The sequence below is a fragment of the Papio anubis genome, chromosome 8 (assembly GCF_008728515.1).
Source record: "Papio anubis isolate 15944 chromosome 8, Panubis1.0, whole genome shotgun sequence".
Classification (NCBI taxonomy): Eukaryota; Metazoa; Chordata; class Mammalia; order Primates; family Cercopithecidae; genus Papio; species Papio anubis.
The window spans coordinates 8,499,098-8,505,439 of NC_044983.1; the positions used below are offsets into that span (position 1 = coordinate 8,499,098).

At 45.1% G+C, this 6,342-nt stretch overlaps 1 long non-coding RNA gene and 1 other non-coding gene across 2 annotated transcripts; one reads left to right on the forward strand and one right to left on the reverse strand.

Annotated features, from left to right (window-relative positions):
• Positions 1-4,076: 4,076 nt before the first annotated feature.
• Positions 4,077-5,042, forward strand: LOC103886615. The gene is made up of 2 exons (XR_650371.4): positions 4,077-4,138; positions 4,226-5,042. It is a non-coding gene; the product is annotated as an uncharacterized LOC103886615 (long non-coding RNA).
• Positions 5,043-5,680: 638 nt separating this feature from the next.
• LOC116268814 lies at positions 5,681-5,787 on the reverse strand. Its single transcript, XR_004175963.1, has one exon. It is a non-coding gene; the product is annotated as a U6 spliceosomal RNA (small nuclear RNA).
• Between the last annotated feature and the right edge of the window lie 555 nt (positions 5,788-6,342).

The window sequence follows — 6,342 nt, forward strand, 5'->3', positions numbered from 1 at the left end:
TGAACAAGATCACCCTCAGCTCCTGCAGCCTCAGGGCACCCAAGTGTCCTGTCCACTGGGCATTAGTTACGGACAAAGATTTGTGTGGCCCTTCACTTTGCACGCTGAAGCTCTAACCCTGGCTGCAACTGGAGAGGGGGCCGCCAAGGAAGTCATTAAGGTTAACTGAGATATGGGGTGGGGCCCTGGTCAATAGGATGGTGTCCTTATGAGGACACTTATAAGATGGATGCCCGCTTGCCCCCCGACTCCTCTGGCACAGGAATTGAGGAAGAGTCACAAGAGGACACAGCAGATGCTGGTCACCTGCAGGCTAGGAAGAAAGCCCTCCCCAGGAACCTGGGTCTTGGATTTCCAGCCTCCGCTGTGGAAAATAAATGTGTGTTGATCAATCCACCGAGTCTATAGCGTTTTGTAACAGTGGCCTGAGCAGACCAAGACAGTATGAAAACATAACTTCTCCCCACGTGTTGAAGTTACAACAGCAATGCTTTCAACAAATTGGGCAATGCTTTTGTGGTTCCCACTGGGCGAGTGTTGAAGCTCACAAAACGCAAAGGCATTTTTGAACGTCTGGTCTTTGACGTATAATTTCTATTCAGCAAATTCACCACTTCAAGATGGATGGTTCTGTGAATTCCGATGAATGTAAATGGCTGTGACCAGTACCACAGTTAAGACATAGAAGCTTGGCTGGATGCAGTGCCTCATGCCTGTAATCCCAGCACTTTGGGAGACTGAGGTGGGCGGATCACCTGAGGTCAGGTGTTTGAGACCAGCCTGACCAACATGGTGAAACCCCTTCTCTACTCAAAATACAAAAATTAGCTGGGCGGGGAGGCATGTGCCTGTAATCTCAGTTATTCAGGAGGCTGAGGCTGGAGAATTGCTTGAACCTGGGAGGTGGAGTATGCAGTGAGCCGAGATCACGCCATTGCACTCCAGCCTGGGTGACAAGAGCGAAATTCCGTTTCAAAAAAAAAGAGACATAGAACATTTTCGTCACCCCAAAACATTCCCCTGTGCTCCTTAGTAATCCATCCTCTTCCTGGAATCCCAAACCCTGGCAACAACTGATGCGTTCTCTAAGCTGGGAGTTTTGACTTTCCCAGAATGCCATGGAATCACATGGTGTGCAGTGGCTCGTGTCTGGCTTCTCCGACTCGGCGCGATGCTCCTGAGATCCGAGTTGCTGTCCATGTCAGTCAGCTGTTCCTCTTTGCTGCTGTGTAGCACTGCTGTTGTGTGGATGCACCACAGTTTGTTCATTCCTTCCCCTGATGATGGACATTGAGGTTGTTACCAGTTTTTAGCAATCAAGAAGAAAGCCACCATGAACATTGGGTACTGGTTTTCATGTGGATGTATGTTTCTATGCAATCCTGTTTTGATTCAAATGTGAACTCATCTACTACTGTGCTAGGCAATTTTTGGATGATTTGGGGTCTAAATGAAGATAATGCAGGTGCTTGCTGTGTTCTCCCTTTCTGAAGTCTGGGACTGCCATGGAATTTGTGTGGTTTCTTTGGGCAGGACGGCAGGCAATGCAGGAATTCTTTTATCTATGCCTTGTTCCATCTCATATGCATGTGCCCTCCAGTGCCTAAAAGTTTGCAAACACTTAGTGCAGTGATGAGATGTTTTGCTCTACTAACCCCAAATACATGCTTTCTCTCCCATTTCAGGACCCCGCTTGGCAGAGAAAAGAAAAGCATTAGGTTGCTGAATTCTAATGCTTTGCTTACAGGTATGAGAAATACAGTAAATGCTGGTTCTGACAAAACTCCACATACAATAAAATGAATGAACGGCCTAATGTTTTAACTGTCTTTCAGTTATTCTGATGGGATAGTTCCAAGAGGTTTTAAGATAAAATGTGAAGCCTCAAAACAGCTGGAGAAAGAAAGTCCCATAGTCATTTTCCCTAAAATAGAATATGGATAGAATTTTGGAAAATGTTTGCAAACTTCCCTTATGTATAGAATTTTGGAAAATGTGTACAACCATAGCTCCTTGCCATTAATTAGTAATACTAGCTGTTCTTCATATACCTGTCACATCCACGGTGGGTTCTTATCAGAACTATTCATTGGCCACATAGGAGGGAAGATGGCTTATTCAGATTTGAGCTTTATTCAGTAAATTCACCCCCACTCCCACCTACCACGCAACCTGGTACGTTATTCCAACTTGATAGCTTAACTTGAACCATGCAAATTTGTCAATATTCTCCTATTTTTGAACCACCAAAACAACAATTCTGATTTAACTCAGAAGTTCCTGCAGTTCCCGTACACCTCTGCACCTTTGCACATATTTTTTTGCCCAGGTAGAATGCTGCTTGAGTTTCAGGGTTGCTGTAACAAAGTTCCACAACTATGAGGCTTAGAACAACAGAAATATTATCAGGAGCTCTGGAGGCCAGAAGTCCAAAATCCCAGTGTTAGCAGGACCGGGCTCCCTCTGAAGGCACTAGGAAGGATCTGTTCCACTTCTCCCTCCAGGCTTCTGGTACATCTTGGCTTGTGGCAGCACAACTCCAGTCTTCACATAGGACTCTCTCTGTATGGGTGAGTGTGTCCAAATGACCCCTTTCTATAAGATCACCAGTCATATTGGATTGGGGGCCCGTCCTACTCTAGCATGACCCCTCTCAATCAATTACATCTGCAAGGACCTGCTTCCAAATAAAGTCACATGCTGAGGTCTGGGGGTTAGAACATCAACACAGGAATTTGGGGGACCATCGCTTAAACTGTAACATATGCCTTCCTGCCCTTCCCCCAGGCCTTTCCCTTTGGGAATTGGCTTACCCCAGACAAACCTTATTTCCTATAGACAATTTTCCCTATGGCCTCTTCTCCCACCCACCACACACCGTGCTCCTCACCTGGCTGTCAATGACACTCTTATCCCATTGTATTAAGGTAGTCTCTCTGCCAATGTGTCTCTCCCAGATGATTATGAGATTCAAAGAGACAGAGAACATCTATTGTTCATCTTTGCATTGTCCTCCAAGCCCAGCAAGTAGAAAGTGCTCCAAAGAGCTCTGGATAACTTCATGAACAAAGAAATGAAAGAACTGCACCACTAAAAGCCACCCTGCAGCTGATCCAGGCATGGATCTGTACTTTGGATGTGTCTTGTTCATAGAAACTGTTGGTCAAGGTGCCTTCCTTTGCAGGAAGACATTAGTACAGATGAAATGGGAGAATTAAAATCGTGGGCGTGGTATTTGCCATGTCCTGTGCTCATTACTCCTCTCAACCATACAGTGCTGCACTATCATCATCCACAGTTTACAGGGGAGTCGTCAGAGGCACAAAGCTAAGGGACACTGCTAAGGTCCAACAGCCTGTGCCCTCTCTGGTGTTTCACTTGAGTGGTTTGGAACAGCAGCCTCAGAGTCTTTCTCATTCCCCAAGGCTATCCCTAGAGCGTGCGTCCAGCTATTTTGTCCTGACACGTTCATGAAGCTGAGACACCGCCTCTTACAGGAGCACAGCTGGCTGGGGAGCCCCTCCCACTCCGAGCCTCTCACCCCCAGCTCCATCCTGACCTCCACACCGCACAGGGCTCAGGGTGACCCCGGCTGCTTTGTCTGGACTGTGGCGGCTCCACCCATTCCCTATTGTGACCTGGGCAGTCAGGCTGGGCTGTGAGCTAGCGGGCATGGAGAGTGAAGCCCCGACCCCCCTGCCCCCGATGGGTTCTGGGGCAGTCGGAGGAATTATTTCTGCTGGGTCACTGGATTAGGGTCTATTTCAATCCACTATGACCTCATCTTAATTTAACTAATTATATCCGCCAAGCCTCTATTTCCAAATGAGGTCACATTCTGAGGTTCTGGGTGGACATGAATTTTGGGATGATACTATTCAGCCCAGTCCAGATCCTCTGTAAGATCTTTTAAGAACAGGTCCTCTGTAACCAAAGGGAGGCAATGAGGGACGGTGGTTAGGAGTGCAGGCTCTGAAGTCAGACGACCCACTCTCCCTCCTGACTCCCCTACTTGAAATGCCTGTGTGACCTCAGCAAGAGATGTCCCCCGTGCCTGTGCCTTTTCAGATTTCCTCATCTATAACAGGGGAATTATAAGAGTTCCTACCTTTTTGGGCTGTTGTGAGAATTCAGTGAGGTAATGCACATGAAGCACTGAGCGAATGGGTAATAGGAGATGCTACATAGACTGTTGTCTTCATCACTGTCTTTCACTCCCATCCAGTTCTCAATAGCATACACACAGCTGCCACAAATACACAGAAGTATTGGGAATTAGCTCTGCGAGACAGGCCTATTTCAGATAAGAAAAATGAGGATCAGAGAAGCTGAAAGTCTTGCTGAGGACACCCCAGCAAAGTGAATTACAGGCCCAGAATTCTATCAAAGGCATCCCGCCTTCTGAGATTAGAACCGCCTTCTGTGTCCCAGGAAAAACCTACTGTAGTCATGCCTAGATCTGCCTGGTCTAAAAACCACAAAAATAGCAGGAGTTACCACTGAGTCAATGCTTGCCATGTATAAAGACCTGGATTTAGCTGTTTCCTTCCATTCACAGAGCTGTCCTGCAGGAGAGATGTAACTTTTACCATCACTGTAAAAACTGAGCCTTAAACTGCTTAAGAAACTGTTCAGATTCATTCAACTGAATATTCACACTGGAGTTTGAATGAAGGTCTATGTGGCTTCAGAAATTTAAGATCCAAACCGTACCGCTGTTGTACCTGACATCCTTCGCGCAGCTCCCTCATCTTCAGAAAGACAATTATAATTCTTCATTTTAAAGCAAGGTCGTGAGACTTTCCAGTGACTTCCGGGCATTTGGTAAAGAACAGCTTTGTTCAAAGTAAGTTGATGAACACAGCAATTTCTTCATAACAGCAATCTGGTTAAAAAAATAAAATAAACCCATATCCAGCTTTGGCAAGGGAGTTATTTGTTTTCATGTTTTGTATTTGGACTTGCAACACATCGAGGGGTGATTTTTTTTCAACGTTTTGTGTGTCACTTAACATTTTTGAAAATAAAGCCTTATAAGCTGTGAAACAATATGAAATCCTGATCCTATCTCTGTAAAATCTGATGGGTGCACATTGATAGACAAGGGTGTGGAAAGTTACATCTGAAGGTGGCAATAGGAGTTGCCTCTGCATGGGTGGAATTAGAAGGATTGTTGATTTCATTTATTTATTTGAATACATGATAAAGGAAGTTCAAGCAGTAAGATGGCTGCACAGCGAAGAGGAAGTTCACCTCTTACGCTCGTTCTCAGTCCCCTCGCCAAAGCCAGTTATATGGATATGTATTCTTCCTGAAATATTCCTTTCATACACAATCGTGTATAAAATCGTGTATGGAAAAAAAAAGTCTGCTCATCGTGTAGTGTGTGTTTACATATAAATGCACTTATTTATGTAGTTATGGGTATTCTTCATGGTCTTTTTCCATATCTGAGTTTTCCAGCTTTTTATCATTACACATTTCTTTTTATTTTCTTTTACTTTAAGTTCTGGCATAAATGTGCAGGCTTGTTACACAGGTAGACATGTGCCATGGTGGTTTGCTGCACCCACCAACCTGTCATCTAGGTTTTAAGCCCAGCATGCATTAGGAATTTGTATGAATGTTCTCCCTCCCCTTGGCCCCCACTCCCTCCCCAACAGGCCCTGGTGTGTGATGTAAACATATGGGACGCTTCACGAATTTGCATGTCATCCTTGCGCAGGAGCCATGCTAATCTTCTCTGCATTGTTCCAGGGTTAGGATGTATGCTGCCGAAGTGAGCACTATACATTAATTTTTAATCGAATTTTTTCAAAGGTCCGAAAGGTTTGGGGAAACCTGGAAAACCATGAGAGTCACCATATTCCTCAATTTTCACATTAATCACGCCTGCTCCATTTATTTGTGCTATTTGGCAATCTTTTTCAGGATGTTTTAGGATCTGTAAGTTGTTTATAATTCAGTGTTTTGTGCCACAAGATAACATTTTGATACAATATTTGTAATTTTTGCATTGGCACAAGTCAGTTTGAATATCTACTGTATTCCTCCAGTGACCTATTTTGTTGGTGTTTTTTTTGTTGTTGTTGTTTTTTTTTTTTTTTTTTTGAGATGGAGTCCCGCTCTGTCTCCCAGGCTGGAGTGCAGTGGTGCGATCTCCACTCACTGCAAGCTCCGCCTCCTGGGTTCACGCCATTCTCCTGCCTCAGCCTCCCGTGTAGCTGGGACTACAGGTGCCTGCCACAACGCCCAGCTAATTTTTGTATTTTTAGTAGAGACGGGGTTTCACCGTGTTATCCAGGGTGGTCTCCATCTCCTGACCTCATGATCCGCCCGTCT